This window comes from Schistocerca gregaria, chromosome 1 (genome assembly GCF_023897955.1).
Source record: "Schistocerca gregaria isolate iqSchGreg1 chromosome 1, iqSchGreg1.2, whole genome shotgun sequence".
NCBI lineage: Eukaryota > Metazoa > Arthropoda > Insecta > Orthoptera > Acrididae > Schistocerca > Schistocerca gregaria.
Genome location: NC_064920.1, coordinates 429,306,231 through 429,325,902, shown reverse-complemented (window position 1 = coordinate 429,325,902; position 19,672 = coordinate 429,306,231). Strand labels below are relative to the sequence as shown.

Here is a 19,672-nt window from a genome sequence, read left to right as displayed (position 1 = left end):
TTGACCGCCTCCTCACTGAGGGAGTCCTCGTCTACAATTGCTATCATAAGGTGGACCCCTCCCGTTCCCCAGTCCAATCCTAAAGCTGGCAACACTGTCTCACATACAACGACCACATTACCTCTGCTTGCAAGAACCCCACAACCTGCCCCACTGCAAAGCTTCACACTTCCTCAAGAATTGCACCAACCTCACCACTCCCCCCTCCTGCAACAATTGCAACGAACCACATCCTACCTACTCCTCGAAGTGTAAAGCGAAACCTCCTCCAGTCACCCCTGAGCTCACCCTCACTGTCCATCCTGTTGATGACCCCATCCATCCCAACAACTCGCTCTGCCCTCCACTTACTGCAGAGGACATCATCTGTTTCATCACCATAGTGCTCCAAAACATCCACCCCTTCCAGCGCTCCCACACACTTTCCCAAATCGCCCTCGCTGCCTGTTCCTTCTTCCATCTCTTCACCTATGCCACATACTCCCACAACCAGGCCCACTTCACCTCAACCCCCTAACCTCCCTCATCTAACTCTCCTCTCCCATGGTACAACAACCCTATCGTATCCTGTACCACAACATTCGCTCCCAGCCCACCCACAACCTCCATTTCCTCCACACCCTCTGTCAACACCATGTGGATGCCTTCATCCTAAATGAAACCTTCCTTTAACCCCCTATCTCCATCTACACAGCTCCTTACACCATTCACCGCACCGATAACCTGTAACCTCTGGCTCATGGCGGAGTTGCTATAGGCCACTTCAAGCACCTCTCTGTCTGGCCTCAACCTCTCCTTAACAATCCTGCCGAGCATCTCACCCTCAGCCTCTTCTTCCCCACCCTTACCATCACCGGTGCCACCATTTATGTCCGCCCTCGCACCCCCATCCCATACGATTTCCTGGCCCACATTGACCACACCTTTCCACCGATGTGATTGCTGCCGACCTCAATATCCACGGCCGTGATCCTGCCAACCTCCAGCGGTGGCATCAGTTTCTCACCAGAATCCCCTGCCTCAGCACACCCGACGCCAATCCAACACCACTCCCGTTGTGGTCGTTGCCTCTCCCAACCTTCTTGGGCGCATCACCACAGTTGTCCTTGACCTTATTGGCAGTGACCATGCTCCTATTCTCCTCACTATCTCGAATGGTCGCCATCCCCGCAACGCTCCTCGCCCTGACGTCCCTCCTAAAATTGTCCATGATTACTCCAGTGCCAAATGGGATGCCTAGCGGGACTCCATTCACACCCAGGTTTCAGGTCACGACCTTACTTTCTAATCTCCTGATGACGTCTCTTGCACTGCTGCCTTCCTGCACCAGACCTTGTCTGATGCCGTCACCACCCATATCACCACCAAAGCCATGCACCCCCAGCGCCCCGCCCTGCCTCCACAGGCCGTTCTCCTCCTTCAAGAGTCTCGCCGCCTCTACCGCTCTTTTCTCTTCACTCGTGACCGGGATACACTTACCCGCCACCAGCAATTACAGCGACACATCCACAACCTGCTTATAGCGAAGAAACGACGTGCCTGGCGCCAGTCATGTACCCAACTCAACACCAAGCTCCGCATAAACTCTTCCAAGTATTAGTCTGCATTCCACCGCCATACTGGGAACTATACATGTCGTCTAGGGGTAGCGTCTTTGATTCATAATCAAAACGTCTTCAGTCCCGGGTTCGAACCCTGCCTCTGCCTAAATTTTGATAAATAATCAGCATTGGCGGCCGAAGACTTCCGGCATAAGAAGTCAGCCTCATTCTGCAAACGGCCTTGTCAAAGAGGGCGGAGGAGCGGATAGAGGTTCAGGGCACTCTCTTGTCCTAGGGGTGGGAAATTGCCCCAAAAGGCGGAAGAACGACATGAGGATGCAGAAGGCAATGGAAACCACTGCATTAAAGACATGTAATGTGTATCCACAGGACATGTGGCCTATAGTTGAAGAAGCGTCATGATGATCTCTCCATTGGCAAAAGATTCCGAATTAGTCCCCCATTCGGATCTCCGGGAGGGGACTGCCAAGGGGGAGGTTACCATGAGAAAGAGATTGAATAATCAGCAAAAGGATAATGTTCTACTAGTCGGGGCGTGGAATGTCAGAAGCTTGAATGTGGTAGGGAAACTAGAAAATCTGAAAAGCGAAATTTAAAGGCTCAATCTAGATATAGTAGGGGTCAGTGAAGTGAAGTGGAAGGAAGACAAGGATTTATGGTCAGATGAGTATTGGGTAATATAACCAGCAGCAGAAAATGGTATAACAGGTGTAGGATTCGTTTTGAATAGGAAGGTAGGGCAGAGGGTGTGTTACTGTGAACAGTTCAGTGACCAAGTTGTTCTAATCAGAATCGACAGCAGACCAACACCGACAACGATAGTTCAGGTATACATGCCGACGTCGCAAACTGAAGATAAACAGATAGAGAAAGTGTATGAGGATATTGAAAGGGTAATGCAGTATGTAAAGGGGGACGAAAATCTAATAGTCATGGGCGACTGGAATGCAGTTGTAGGGGAAGGAGTAGAAGAAAAGGTTACAGGAGAATATGGGCTTGGGACTAGGAATGAAAGAGGAGAAAGACTAATTGAGTTCTGTAACAAGTTTCAGCTAATAATAGCGAATACCCTGTTCAAGAATCAAAAGAGGAGGAGGTATACTTGGAAAAGGCCGGAGATACGGGAAGATTTCAATTAGATTTCATCATGGTCAGACAGAGATTCGGAAATCAGATACTGGATTGTAAGGCGTACCCAGGAGCAGTTATAGACTCAGATCACAATATAGTAGTGATGAAGAGTAGGCTGAAGTTCAAGACATTAGTCAGGAAGAATCAATATGCAAAGAAGTGGGATACGGATGTTCTAAGGAATGATGAGATATGTTTGAAGTTCTCTAACGCTGTAGATACAGCAATAAGGAATAGCGCACAAGGCAGTACAGTTGAAGAGTAATGGACATCTTTAAAAAGGGCCATCACAGAAGTTGGGAAGGAAAACATAGGTACAAGGATGGTAGCTGCGAAGAAACCATGGGTAACAGAAGAAATACTTCAGTTGATTGATGAAAGGAGGAAATACAAACATGTTCCGGGAAAATCAGGAATACAGAAATACAAGTCGCTGAGAAATAAAATAAATAGGAAGTGCAAGGAAGCTAAGACGAAATGGCTGCAGGAAAAATGTGAAGACATTGAAAAAGATATGATTGTCCGAAGGACAGGCACAGCATACAGGAAAGTCAAAACAACCTTTGGTGACATTAAAAGCATCGGTGGCAACTTTAAGAGTGCAATGGGAATTCCACTGTTAAATGCAGAGGAGAGAGCAGATAGGTGGAAAGAATACATTGAAAGCCTCTATGAGGGTGAAGATTTGTCTGATGTGATAGAAGAAGAAACAGGAGTCGATTTACAAGAGGTAGGGGATCCAGTATTAGAATCGGAATTTAAAAGAGCTTTGGAGGACTTACAGTCAAATAAGGCAGAAGGGATAGATAACATTCCATCAGAATTGCTAAAATCATTAGGGGAAGTGGCAACAAAACGACTATTCACGTTGGTGTGTAGAATATATGAGTTTGACGACACACCATCTGACTTTCGGAAAAGCATCATCCACACAATAAAATGGTACAAGATGTTCGAGATTCTGAAAAAAGTAGGGGTAAGCTATAGGGAGAGACGGGTCATATACAATATGTACAACAACCAAGAGGGAATAATAAGAGTGGACGATCAAGAACGAAGTGCTCGTATTAAGAAGGGTGTAAGACAATGCTGTAGGCTTTCGCCCCTACTCTTCAATTTGTACATCGAGGAAGCAATGATGGAAATAAAAGAAAGGTTCAGGAGTGGAATTAAAATACAAGGTGAAAGAATATCAATGATACGATTCGCTGATGACATTGCTATCCTGAGTGAAAGTGAAGAAGAATTAAATGATCTGCTGAACGGAATGTACAGTCTAATGAGTACACAGTTTGGTTTGAGAGTAAATCGGAAAAAGACGAATGTAATGAGAAGTAGTAGCAATGAGAATAGCGAGAAAATTAACGTCAGGATTGATGGTCACGAAGTCAATGAAGTTAAGGAATTCTACTACGTAGGTAGATGGACGGAGCAAGGAGGACATCAAAAGCAGACTCGCTATGGCAAAAAAGGCATTTCTGGCCATGAGAAGTCTACTAATATGAATACCGGCCTTAATTTGAGAAAGAAATTTCTGAGGATGTACGTCTGGAGTACAGCATTGTATGGACTGTGGAAGACCGGAACAGAAGAGAATCGAAGCATTTGAAAGGTGGTGCTATAGACGAATGTTGAAAATTAGGTGGACTGATAAGGTAAGGAATGAGGAGGTTCTATGCAGAATCGGAGAGGAAAGTAATATGTGGAAAACTGAACGTAGGTTGCAAGTGCTTCTCTGAGATGAAGAGGTTAGCACAGGAACGGAATTCGTCGTGGGCCACATCAAACCAGTCAGTAGACTGATGACCAAAAAAAAAGAAAAAAACTGTGAATCGCCCCGCCCCCCCAGTACCCTCTCCTCCTTAATGGCTGTCCCTTTCCTGACAACCTCATTAAGGCCAACCAGTTTGCCTCTCACCTCTCCGATGTTTTTCCCATTCCAGATGATCCCCACTTTGACTATTCCCTCTTCCCTGACGTCATGGACCATACGAATAACTCTGTTCCTTCCCTTGCTCCTAGCTTCCAGTACTTGGGCCACACACCACCATCTGGACTTAACACTCCCATCACTACACAGGACATCGGCCTCACACTCCGCACTACACGCAACACTTCTCCCGGCCACGACTGCATTACCTACCGCCAGCTCAGACACTGCCCTCCCTCCTTCCTTTAAATCCTTATCGCGCTCTACAATGTCATCCTTGCCACTGGCTTCTATCCCGACCTGTGGAAAACCTCCCATATCCAGATGTTCTCCAAATCCAACAAGCTTCCATCTGATGACTCTTCCTATCGTCCTATCTGTCTCACATCGGTGTTCAGCAAGATCTTGGAATCCATCCTTTCTCGGAGCATCCCTAACCACCTCAGCCAAAACCACCTCCTCCCCACCACCCAATGTGGCTTCCGACCTTCCTTCTCTGCTGATGATCAACTCCTCCGCCTCACGCATCTCCTCTCCCTCCAGCTTAACTCCTGTATCTCCGCCATTTTTGTCTCCTTTTATCTCGAAAAGGCCTACGACCATATCTGGCATCCCAGTCTCCTGTTTAAACTCCAAACCTACGCCCTTCCTATTAATTGAATCCGTCTGATAGCCTCCTTCTTCTCCCACCGCCGCTCCTATGTTACCATCCATAATGCCTCTTCCCACACCTTCTACCCCTATGCTGGTGTGCCACATGGCTCTGTCCTCTCCCCTCTCCTCTACCTCCTGTACACAGCAGATATGCCCCAACCCACCCCTCCAGTACACCTCTGGCAATATGCTGATGACACCACGTTCCTTGCCCTCACTCCTACCCTGCAACGGTCCCAAAGCCTTCTCCAGAATCACCTTCACCTTTTTGCTGCATGGTGTAACCAGTGGCTCCTGACAATCAATCCTTCCAAGACCCAGGCAATCATCGTAGGTCGCACCACTCGCTCCTTCCGGCTCCTGGATTTCTCCCTTACTGTCTGCGCCCGTCATGTGCACCTCACCCCCACCCTCACCTACCGTAGCCTCACCATTGACTGTCACCTCACCTGGATCCCTCATCTCTGCTCCATCCAATCCAAAGCCCACCACCGCCTCCGACTCCTCAAACTCCTCTCTGGCCGGACATGGGGGTTGCACCCCTCTACCATCCTCCATACCTATAAATCCTTAATCTGTCCCATCCTCTGCTATGCCAGTCCTGCATAGATATCAGCCCCCCCCCCCCCAAATTCTATAAGTCCCTCCAAATCCTTGAGCGTCATGCACTCCGCCTCGCCTTCCGTATACGCCTCCCGTCCCCCACGCAGATCCTTTATGATCTCATCCCTTTCCCCCATCTGCTCTTATTCCTCGAACATATCCTCATCCTCTACACCTTCCGCCACCTTGAACCCCCTCACCCCCAGGCTGCTCCTCTCCTCTCCCATCCCCGCCCCCTATCACATCTTCACTGTTGTATCCCCCCACATCTCCTTTCCCACAGTGGATTGCATCAACTCCCCTCGCGGATGATGCCCTCTCTTCCTCCATGTATCCCTCCTATCAACTCTGATCCTCACTCCCCCTCCTGTCCTCTGTCCTTTTCCTGTGCTCCCTCTCCCCCCTTCATTCCTCTTTTTTCCCCACCTCCCCTCTCGCTGCTCCCTTCTCTCCCCCCAGTCCTTTTGCATTTCCCTCCTCTGCCTCTTCTTATTCCCTCTCGTGTCTGCCCTGCGCCTCTCCCCCCTTAGGAGTCCTCTCCCTTCTTTGTTCCCCCCCTTTCGTTTTCTCCTATCCTCCCTCCTTGTTTGTCCCCTCCTCCAGGTCCCACACCCCATCTGCCTTTGTCGTATTTGTGCCACCGTTTCTCGTGCAGTGTTTTACAGAGTGTGTCTTCCAGTTAGTGTACCGTGGTGTGTCTCTAGGGACGTGTAGCGAACAGTCATCATACTGTCGCTGGGTATGATTTTTTTTTATCTCTTGCTAACAGAAACCAGACTGTCGCCAAGTTTTTTTTTAATTGTGTGTCTAGTATGTTACTTGTCCGATTACAGTGTATTTTATCGACATTGCCAACCCCTTTTGCTTTCTGTTTTAATTTTCCGCATTTTTCGCCGTTTTACACTTTAAGTCCTCATTTTATCGCCTGTTTTTCATTGTTTCTTCCTTCTTCATTTTCTCACCAAAAAGTCCGTAGGCTGTAGAGCACCGTACTAAGCTGCTGCCAGCTTGAAAATCAATAAAGAAAAAAAAAACATGGGACTTAACATCTGAGGTCATCAGTCCCCTAGAGTTAGAACTACTTAAACCTAACTAACCTAAGGTCATCACACACATCCATGCCCGAGGCAGGATTCGAACATGCGACCGTTGCAGCAGTGTTGCGGTTCCACACTAAAGCGCCTAGAACCGCTCGGCCACAGCGGCCGGTTCGACGGGAACCAACATCGGAAACGATCATTCAGGCACATATGCCGAATGCTGACGTCAAAAGTGGAAGAAGAAGACCAATAGAAAGTATAGGAGGATACGGAACGGTTTACGTAAAGGGATAGGAAAATCTAATAGTTATGGGGGACTGGAAAGCGCTGGAGGGAGTAGAAGACAGTATCATGGGACATTATGGGCTTTGTGCTAGGAGTGAGAGAGGAAAGAGGCTCACTTAGTAGTGCTGTAAATTTCAGCTAGTTATACCACTCTGTTCAAGAACCTCGAAAGGGGGAGGAGGCATTCTTGGTATAGGGCTGAAAGATAGAGCAAGATATCAGTCAGATCATTGTCAAACAGACTTTCCGAAATCTGATAATGGATTATAAGGCGCAGCCAGGAGCAATTACTGACTCAGATCACAACTTACTAATCATGAAGAACAGGATGAAGTTTAGTAGACTGGTCAGGAAGAATCAATGCGTAAGGGAGAGGGACACAGAAGTGCTTCAAGAAACAAGCTTGAAATTGTCTGAGGTTATTTACACTGCCGTAATTAATAGTTCCAGAGGCAGTTCAATTGAAGAGGACTGACATATCTGAAAACGGAAATCATGGAAGCTGGAAAGAAAAAATTAGAAGGAAACTGCAAAGAAACCGTGGGAAGCAGAATAAATACTTCAGTTGATCGACGGAAGAAGGAAGTACAAAAAAAAATTCAGCGAAATTCATGAATAAAGGAATACAAGCTATTTAGGTATGAAATAAGTAGAAAATACAGATAAGCTAAGACGAAATGGCTGCATGAAAATGTGATACATCGAAAAAGAAATGATTGCCGGAAGGATTGACTTACATATAGCAAAAGCAAAACAGTTTTCGATTATATTAAAAGTCACTGCGGATAAATTAAGAGTGCAATAAGAATTTCACTATTAAATGCGGGGTAGGTTGCGGAAGGGTGGAAAGAGTGCACTGGAAGCGTCTGCGAGTGGGAACTTTTGTCTGGCAACGTAGAGGAAGAATAAACGGAAGTCGATATGGATGAGGTAGGGTATCCAGTACTAGAAGCAGAATTTCAAATAACTTCGGAAGGGGAACAACGCCGAAGGGGAAGATAACATTCCATTGGAATTTCTAAAATCGTTAGGGGAAGTGGGAAGAAAACGAATACTCCCGTTTGTATGTAGAATTTATGGGACTGGCGATATACCATCTGACTTTCGGAAAAATATCGTCTGTAAGTTTCTGAAGATTGCTAGAACCGACAGGTGAGAGAATTATCGCTCAACCATCTTCACAGCTCATGTATCCGAGTTACTGACATTAATAATGTACAGAAGAATGAGGCAAAAATTTAAGATCAGTTTGGCTTTAGGAAAGGTAGAGGAATTAGAGAGGCAGTTACGACGTTGCGTTTGATAATGGAAGACTGAGGAAAAATCAAGACACGATCACAAGATTTGTCGATCTGGAGAAATCGTTCGACACTGTAAAATAATGCAAGTTGTTCAAATTTTGAGTTTTTTTTTGTGCGGTGATCTTAGCAGGTTCGGGCAAGGTTCTGATACATTGAACATCTGCCTGCATTACAGTTAAGAATCGACAGTTGCTTTTTCCGATCAGCATACAAAAATATCAAGATTTACAGTTGTGGGCACTTTCATTTTACACCTCCGTTAAAATACATACGTGCATATGTTTTTAATGAATAGGTTACAGTTTCTATAGCAACCGTGTGAAATCTCAGGTATGTAAACCACTCATTAAAAAAGAGAGATGAGTGGAAGAAGATTACTTCCTAGCTCTTAAGGAATCTTCCTTTCGTTAAAGCACTGAGGCAGGACCGGATGAGGCCACCAGACGTATAGCTGGGGTTTTATTAAAAGAAGCCGTTGTCGCCGACAGACGGACCACCCTTGGAAATGCGGGACAGCCAAAACCTCATCGAGATCCCTGTAGTGGGTAAGACGAGGTGGGCGACGCGCCGTGCTGGATGTTCATTAGACGCCAGCACCGCAACCCATCGGCCTAGGGGAGCAGCCCGTGGTCGGCGACCTCTATGCTCTTCCGCAGCAGGCGTAATGAAGAGCAGCTAGTAAATTGCACGTCCGCGTCGCCGCACAGCGCTGAGTAAACTTCCAGCGGAGAGAAGAACAGTCATTTCTGGGAGAGCAGCAGGTTCCTTTTTTAGTCAGACTTTCTTTATTTCCTCCTTTTTCTCTTCCCGGCGTACAGTGAAATACAGAAACCGGTCCCCGAAGAGGGAATATTTAATATTCCGCAGTTTCGTGCATGTACCAGTTCCCCCTCCCCCCGCCCACCACCCAGACATCTGGCGCAGAGCGGTTCCGGTATCTGGTGAAAACGAAATTATGGAGGAACAAAAGGAATATGCAAGGTGCGTGTGGCGTGTGGAAAAGGTGGAGGGGGGTGAAGGGCGGAGGTGGGGAGTGGAAGACAGACGGAGCGATGGAGCGGCGGATTTGCACTGACGGATGTGCTAAAGGCAGCCGTGTCTTCCGACGCGACAGCCTTCCATGAGAGTGACGTGTCAATTTTCAGTTTCCTCGAGCTTCAGAAAATGTCCCACCTCAGTCCGCAGCAGTGTGAAGTGAAGCGCTCGAGTTCCATTGTCATAAACGGAATACGTGGATATAGTCAGTTCCTCTTGCAAGGACATTTTCTGTCACTATTTGGCCGGCAGCTGGTGGAGACGTAGTGATTTAGTTTCGAATCACGAATTATAATGATGAGACAGAACATTATGAGCGTCTGCTTAATAGATCGTTGCTCCACGTCTGAAAAAGAAAATACGGCAGTGATTCTTGGTCTCAAGGATTCCGGAAGTATCTGTGGATCAATAGTACGCCAAACAGCGTCCCTACGTGCTCCTTCGGGTTCAGCTCAATTGAATTTGTTGGCCAATACATCTGCATTTGAGTTTCGCGCTCCTCCTGACATGAGCAGATATCCTGCTGGCAGATGGCATTATCGTAGGGAAAGTCATGAAGGGACGTTATCAAGCATGAAATGATACCTTCGATTACGTACACAGGTCCTACAAAAGGCCACTTCGTCGTCCTCAATAACATAAAACTATCACCACCTGCACCACAACAGCCTCCCGCCAATTTTACTAGCTTTGCTTCATATTACCGTTTCTAATGACACAAAACTACAAGAATAACAGCTTAACATTTTGATGGCAACGAACACTAAATCAAGCTCATATTATAACTTTTACACACTGCTTGTAACTCACAAATAGAAAAACACTGACGCCAATTTCATAGAAATTAGGTAACAACTATACAAGTTAAAATACAGAGTCAGAAAATTAACTCTCTTTCGCAAATTTTGACATAATCCAATTACAGAAAAATGAACTTGCAATTACCAAATAAATTATTAAACCTTGTTATAGCGAAGTTCGCTGCAGGGCCCATGTTTTAGGTAGATTAACACTAATTACAAAACTTCATGTACTGAACGCTTTCAGATTGAAAGATCCAATACACAGATTCGTAAATCTTAGGCATACAGCCAATTCAAGAAGTACCTGCCTAGAGGAGCTCATGTATCTCGTTAGAAACAGTACTAGCTGCAAGAAAACAGTAGTGTCAGCTTAGAATTAAATACCGACTTTCTGTAACTAGCCCGAAGTAATAATTACCATGACAATGGCCTTGCCGCAGTGGGTACTACCGTTCTCGTCGGATCACCTAAGTTAATCGCTGTCGAGCGTGGCCGGCACATGGATGGCTGACCATCCGGGCCGCCATGCGTTGTTGCCATATTTCAGTGTGAACGCAGCCTCATGATGCCGATTGAGGAGCTACACGACCGAATAGTAGCGGCTCCGCTCAAAGAAAACCGACATAACGACCAGGAGATCGGTGTACTGACACACTCCCCTCCTATCCGCATCCTGCACTGTGGATGACGCGGCGGTCGGAGGTCCCTATGGGCCACTTGTGGCTTGAAGACGGAGTGCTATTTAATAATTAGAAGTGACTAGCTTACAGCATGACACATTAAAACAATGACTAGCTTACAACACAACAAATTAAAACCCACACTTCAAGAGAGCCTGACTCCAAAAAACAGCACACAGGTACAAGAACCGTTGTCAAATGGTGCTTCCCTGGGTTTATAACGTAACATCAGTCATCAAGGTGGCTTTTATAATCCGTCAAGAAAAAAGAACATTTGGGTAGAAACACCCGAAAAACCGATTTGTTAACACGAGTAAGCAACATATCTAAAACATGAGTAAGGGACTTACAGACCTATTACTTGCAATAGCCGTTAATTTGAATGTTAACTGAACACGACCAACTTTAGGTCACAGCAATGTTCAGACATTGACATGAGAATAAACATAATTCACCTTTCACATATAACCAAAGCGCGGGAACAGGATAAGTGGTTTAAAAACTCTCGCTGCTTTCTGGAGAACTCGTTAGAAGAAATCCACTGGAGCTTGGCTTAGCTCTCTAGACCAGTATAATTAGGATACCAGACAGTACTCCCACAGTAGTCTGCCAGTATGCCATCAATTCATTGCAGATTTCCTAAGAGTTCGCGGCACAGAATTCCAAAATAGTACACAGTCTCTGGATCTGCTCTTCATAATGCTAATAGAGCGATCCGGGATATACACATGCCACTTGCAATGGCCAACTAGACCACACTATAACACAAGTAAGAACACCTGAGACACGCAACACCAACTGTCCCTGCGTCTGTCATCAAAGTCTGCGTCATTCACGACACCTTACTGGCAGCCACCACACAACCCATGGCGCAAGATCCCAAAAATCCTACCGTTTGCTGCACAAGAAACCCGCTGGCATAAAACGTCGAGGAAACAATCGAATTACCCAAGAAGTTAAAGATGCAGCGAAACCAACGCAAAAGAATTTCATAAAACCAACCCGGACAATGGAATTCGCTAATTCCGTAAGTGGCGAATGAAGAAACTTTTCCACAGCGATTTGGATGTGGCCGAACCGTCGGGTGCGAGCGCGGAGTCAATTAGAGGAAAATTAAACATTTTAAGAAAAACATAACTGTTTTAGCAACGGTGAAAAGTGGATAGACTTCAGAACGCCACGCAGGAAGAGTATAGAGATATAAAACGCATTATTGATAATGAGACGAGAATAACTAAGTACTTTGTAGAACGTGATTGCTTCGCTATTGCAGCAATAACTCAACAAATTTTCGTGAACTAATCATAAATTTCGCCACAGAAGATGATTTCGCAAGAGATTAATTTTGAAGAAAAGAAGATATTCAAGAACAAGGAATTTCAAAAAAGAAATTTTTCGTAAGATCTAATCCGAAGACGTGTATGGATGCTGGAGATGTTTGTATGGGCACACGACAACATGGTGTATATTGTCCGTGCAAAAACGGAATGAGACAAGTGCCAGTAAAATACCCAGAACAGGAGGATAAAACAGCACGTAAAACACACGTAACAAAAGTTGAAAAACTATGTGCGTGCCAGTGTTACTAGTGGACACTGACGTCCATTTTTCGAATTGGAAGCTATTTGAGAAGCCGACAATATTTTGAGAGGAAATTAATAAACAGACGACCTGTCAGGCGAAGGACGTAGCTGGGCGATCGTTCATTGTTAAATTTAAAATCATTCCTACGTTAAGAACCTGACATTATCCAGTGCCAAATACAGTTCAGAAATAACTTAAAATTTTCATTGCAATTTGATAATTTTCCGTCTAGCAAGATAACAGTCGCCGTCTTGCTCTGGTGTAGACTCGTTTGAAACAGAAGCAACGAGATGGTGTCAAGCAGAATTCATCTCTGTGAACATGACTGAAGATATGTCATCAGACTCGTCCAGTGATTCCTACACCTCCACGAGCTTTGTTTCTCAATGTGTGAAAAAATTATTTTAAAAAATGTTGAATAGGTTAAAAAACAGTGTTTCACAAAATTTTAAATCATAGAGTGTAACTCGAAGGGAGTAAGTACCGGTGGGATGTGTCACACATCAATAATTAGGCTAATGGGTTTCCGGATAATGTTTGAATTTGTGAAACAATTATTCGAAATAAGTTCAAATGTAAGGGGTTTTCTGATAACGTTTGAATTTGTAAGCTAAGTATACAAAACAAGTTTGATATCGGGAGAAGTATGAAGCGCCCCAAATTCGGATAAACGAGATTAAAGCTCGTTTATAATATTTTGGCACGTAACAAAAATACAGTGTTAACATTACAGTCACCTTAAACCTCACGCCGTATTCAGAAGTGCTTTGTCATTCATTGCCTTGGGAATCTTTTTAGACTACGGTAATCTACCTCTTGTGTAACTTTGCAGTTTCAAATGCAAACGATATTTCAGTACTGAGAATTTTATCATCATTTGCGATCCGAATATCTTATCTAAAACCGAACAGCAAGTTCACGTACTAGTGCATATCTGTTCTTCACTTGCACTTTGCATGACACTAATCAATCGTAATTGATAAACTTGAACAACGTGACTTTCAAGCTCTGCTGCTCTGTTCACTCTTACTATACAAATGTACCGTTCAAGTCAAATGACCCAACATATTAAAATGCTGGAAAAAACATCTACTCACGAATTTTTCGTACGGTAATAAGGCATCGACATTGTTGTTATATTACAGTATGTTAATGATCATAGCGATAATAATAATAGTAATAATTTTAATAATAATAACAATAATAATAATTCGAAATATACAAACTAGATTCTAAATTGATACAGATCCTAAAAATAGTAATGACAAATTGGAAAGCCACACATAATATCCAAACAAATTCAAATAATACCGCATCACAGCCAATATAGATTAACCGTGGAATATACCAAGGAAACTCATATTCCTTTCTGGTTCTGCCTAGCTCTGAACCCACTATCCAACATGCTAAACAATACAAATTATGGATACAACATTATTGGAACATACCAACACAAAATCACACATTTGCTATACATGGGTGATCTAAAACTACTGGCAGCAACAAATCAACAACTCAACCAATTACTAAAGATAACAGAAGTACTCAGCAATGACGTAAATATTATGGCTTTTAGAACAGACAAATGTAAGTTAAATAGAGTAGTCAAGGGAAAACACACTAAACAGGAGGATTACATATTGGATAACAACAGCGAGTGCATAGAAGCGATGGAAGAAACAGATTCCTATAAATATCTAGGATACACACAAAAAATAGGAATAGATAATAGAAATATTAAAGAAGAACTAAAAGAAAAATATAGACAAAGACTAACAAAAATACTGAAAACAGGATTGACAGCAAGAAGCAAGACAAAAGCTATAAATACTTATGCTATACCAATATTGACCTACTCATTTGGAATAGTGAAATGGAGTAACATAGACCTAGAAGCACTCAGTACACTTACACGATCGCAATGCCACAAATATAGAATACATCACATACATTCAGCAACAGAAAGATTCACATTAAGCAGAAAGGAAGGAGGAAGGGGATTTATCGACATAAGAAACCTACATTATGGACAGGGAGAGAATTTAAGAAAATTCTTTACAGTACGGACAGGAACTAGCAAAATGCACAAAGCAATCACTCATATAAATACATCGGCAACACCACTGCAATTTCAGAACCACTTCTACAACCCTTTAGATCACATAACATCAACAGATACGAAGAAAAAGAAAACACTACATGGCAAGCAGCCTTATCATCTAACACAGCCACACATCGATCAAGACGCATCCAAAACATGGCTAAGAAAAGGCAATAAATACAGTGAGACGGAAGGATTCATGATTGGAATACAGGATCAAACAATAAACACCAGATATTACAGAAATCATATTACTAAATATCCCAATACCACAACAGATAAATGCAGACTTTGCAAACAACAGATAGAAACAGTAGTTCACATCACAAGTGGATGTACAATACTAGCAAATACAGAATACAACAGATGACATGACAATGTAGCAAATAATACATCAACAACTTGACACACAACATAAACTAATAAAACAACACGTTCCTACGTACAAGTATGAAACACAAAATGTACTGGAAAATGATGGATACAAATTATACTAGAATAGAACCGTTGTAACAGATAAAACAACACGACATGACAAACTTACATCATACTCAGCAATAAAAAGTGGAAATCAACACAACTTATCGAAATATGCATCCCCATTACAACAAATGTACAGAAAAAAAACATGAGAAAAAATTTAAAAGTCCATCCAACTGGCTGAGGTTGTCATCTGGATAAATTTGACATTATACCAATTATACTATCAACTATAGGACTCATACCACACAATTTCCACCATTACATCAACGCAATACAGCTACATCCAAATATATATATATATATATATATATATATATATATATATATATATATATATATATATATAGCTACAGAAATCTGTAATTATTGATACATGTTCAATTACCCGAATGTTCTTAAATGCAATGTAACATATACCGTACAGTTAAAAGGAATTCACGTTTGATCAAGTTCGGCGTCACTTTCCATTTTTAACCAGACCTAAGGTCCGAGAAAGGTAAGAAGATTATAATAATAATACACAGAATTTCACTAAAGAAAATTTGTTATTTTAATATTTATCCAGGGTATATTAGAAACAACAGACGTTTCCACCAAAACACATTCTAAACAAACATCTGTCCCGCTGCCCACATAACTTCCTTTCCTTCTTATTCACTGCACAGTAAACGTAAGTAGGTGACGTGTGTTTTGCATGCACTTTCCACATAATATGTTTGTTTTACTGTCATTGCCTCAAGGACAGAAACAGCGTTCACCTTCAGTAGTGCTTCTCCTTGTTACTAATTGTGCACACCTGCCACTCCTTCAGTGTCTTGGATCCTCCTAACCATTCTCAAATAATCTTCTGTTCTTCTAAAATGCTTCCTTGATGGAATGTGTTCTGCAACTATTGACTTTCTAAGATCCACCAAAAATATTCTCCTTCTAGTCAATTTTCTTGCATTCCACTTAGGATCAATCGATAATGTCAGACGTTCACAAGATGTAGGCCTTATAAGCAGCAACAAGAAGAATATTGTAGAAAACTGTCATGAATCATCCATTTGTTTTTCGTTTGCAGCAACTACTCTCATTCCCCGATTTTTTATGGTGTCGATCTAGTCCCGTGTCCTCTATAAATTTGAGCTTTCAGTACATACGAAGGTCTGCTGTCAAACAGAATTCAGAACTTGATGCCTTATTTTGCCGGTTTGCTTAGGACGTACTGTTTGAATGGACAAGAGCCTCTAAATGCTACCAGCTATTGGCTGAAGGCCACAATTTCCCCTGAATTATACAGTTTATGAAGGACTTATAACCACTTCCCCAGATACTGCGAATTGCGGCGAGTTTATCAATACGTCATCTTCCCTCTCTTGTGAATTATTTACCAAATCGCAAGATACGCGATGTTTTACAGAATGCTTCTAGGGACGTGGTTGCTTTAAATAAGTTCTTCCCAGTTTCAAAAATGTGTGTGATATCTTATGGGACTCAACTGCTATGGTCATCAGTCCGTAATCTTACACACTACTTAACCTACATTATCCTAAGAAGAAACACACAGACCTGTGCCCGAGGGAGGACTCGAACCTCCGCAGGGACCAGCTGCCCAGTCCAAGACTGCAGCGCCATAGACCGCTCGGCTAATACCCAGTATCCTTACCCCATAAACTTTTTGTTGATTTCCCATGTGAATGATCAACACCCGTAAGAAATAGGGTCCTAAGCATGCGTGAAAAGGAGAATCATCAATTTTTGTTCATTTTTTACCATAAACTCGTTACTGCTCAACATTTGACATATGTCATTTCATTCTGAATTGCTGTAGAAAGTGATACTTTAAGTGAACTTTTTACCTCACTTATACTGTTGCTTGCATACTTGGTATTCCTCCAGCTACTCCTGATGACATTCGAAGCACCCAGTTGGGCTGGTGGTTGCAACTGCTACTCTATGTTCTCCTTTTTAGAAATAGAAGTCGGACCCTACTTTGAACAGGATGTGGACCGTCGTCAGTGTCATCAGAACACTCGCTTTCAGATGCATTACTGACATGATCTCCGAACTCGGAATGTGACGTTTCGTGTGTTGAGCTATTTAATAATTCTCTTGACTCAGTGTCAGCCAGTTTTGTAATCGCCATGATGCCACAACTCAGACTGATCAGAAACCACAGAGAACACAAACGGACCAGAAACAATGGATAATACGAACAGTTGTCCGCCGCTGGTAGCTGAGTGGCGCAGACGTCGCCGTCGCAGGCCTCCGCGCTCAGCTGAGCCGCTGCTCAATGCTCCTTCGACGTATAAATTACAGTCTGCCGACGGCAGTGCTGCGAGGCGGTCACGCGCCAGAGCGCTGCGGGCGAGGCGCGCACGGTGTGTTTGTGTTTACTTCGGCCGCTGTAAGTGCCGTTTTCCCTTCTAGACCACCATGGCGCACAACTATCGGAAGAGGACATTACGTTTCAACTTTTGTTCCGACTTTGCCCGACCCAAGGCCCTGAGGTAGAACGATTTATTCGCGATGAAGTTAAGATACCACCAACGGATCTAATTGGTATCCACTTGTCGAGAGTTAGCAGTACCGTCTGCGTCAAAATGATCAACGATGCGGCGTGCGACAGGCCTCGGCACACGGACGATAAGGATCTTCAAACTGCCGTTCGAGCTACCTGCAGACGTCGTCATCGAGGCGCTCCGTCCCTATGGCAACGTTCTGGAACATGTTGCCGAACGATGGGTACAATTTCAGACCTATCCCGTTTTAAACGGTATTAGACAGGTCCGCATCGAGTTGCAGAAACACGTGCCTTCTTATCTACGTATCGGAGGCTGCCGTGCCATTATAATGTACGACGGCCAACCTCGAACCTGTTCCGGTTGCGGGAAAGAAGGTCACCTACGGTCTGAATGCATTCAACGACGTGTCGCGCAGCTCCCGTTGTCGGAAGCGTCCGTCACACCCACGATGACCGCCCTACCGGTCACTTACGCAGCGGCTCTTGCCACGTCTACAGTTTCGTCCAGTCCGTCGCCCGGTCCTTCCGATCGGCACGTCCCACCGTCCCAGTCACCTATGGACGGTGCGGACGTCCCACCTGACAACCTTGCCGCCGAACAGGCTCCCGCACCGGACGCTGAGGAGAACAGTACTTCTTCACAACACCTGTTTGACAATTTCATTGTACCCACCGACGCACTCGAACCAGGTCAACGCTCTTCCTTGCCGTCGTCCGACACTGAAGAACACGTGCTCAAACAACGCTCGCCACGTCGGCGCAAACGCCGTCGCCGTTCACCCACGGGCTCTCAAAGCGTCGCCACCCGCGACTACGAAGACGACACCCAACCAACCGACATTTCCATGCAGAGGTCGGTGGACAACTTTTACGATGATCAAGACATTTCGCAGGACGGGACCACTATGGAGGTCGCCACGCACAATGTAACGATCGGTACGCCGGTTGAGACGCCTGTCTCCCCGCCGACAACTCCAGATCTCTCTCACAACGACGCAATTCCCATGGACATTGGACGGACCCATGGCACAGGACCATGGGCCGACGAGATTGAGGAAGATACGCCCCCCTCCTCCGGATGAGTTGCCTCCGCCGGACAAGGCTGCCTGTTAACATCAAAAGCGAGGCCCTGCAGCTGATGGGACGGGACTTCCTGTCGGTGCCCTCCTCTTACTTCCCTTGGTGATGGTAGATGCGCGTCCACCACCACTGAAACAAACGTATCGGTTTGCCACGCTGAACATCAACATGATCGGCACTGTACCCAAGATGAAACTCCTATGTGACATGCTTCGGGCCTCTGACGTCGACGTCGCCCTTCTTCAGGAAGTACGCGTTGCCAAACTACCACCAGTCTACGGCTACGACTCATACACGTCCACATGTGATCAATCAGGGCGTGGAGTGGCTTTCTACATACGCGAAGGAATTCCACACAAGGACACGACAATCCTTTCCTTTGGAACAGGCATGGCTGTTACCATCTTCGACACGCGCGTCATCAATATCTACGCTCCGTCTGGCTCCACGAACCGTCGGCAGCGGTCCACTTTCTTCGGACATGACGTGGCGCCCCCGTTTTCTGGACGCTATGATCGCCTTATCAGGGAGGCGATTTCAACTGTGTCCTCCATCCGCAGGACCAAATGCCTGGTTATTCGCCATGCCCGGCGCTTCTCACCTTAATCGAAGATTTTTACCTAGTGGACGTTTGGAAGAAAATTCATGGCAATACCCCCGGCTTCACCCATTATACAACACATTCTGCAAGCAGACTGGACCGGTTATATGTCTCTGCCCACCTCGGCAATGACGTCGCCCAAGCTGAACGGTGGCCCCTTGCATTTTCGGACCACTGCGCCGTCATTTGCTCCCTGGCTCTGCCACCTCAGTCAGTGTGGCGCAGCAGAGGTTACTGGAAGCTTAATACCTCCCTCCTTAATGATCCACACTGCCGACAATGTATTGCCACTA

General features: G+C 44.7%; 1 protein-coding gene across 1 annotated transcript in view; it reads left to right on the top strand.

Moving 5' to 3' along the window:
• LOC126352502 (ice-structuring glycoprotein-like) overlaps positions 1–19,672 on the top strand; it is a 104,838-nt gene that overhangs the window by 22,802 nt on the left and 62,364 nt on the right. The gene's annotated exons all lie outside the window — the stretch shown is intronic.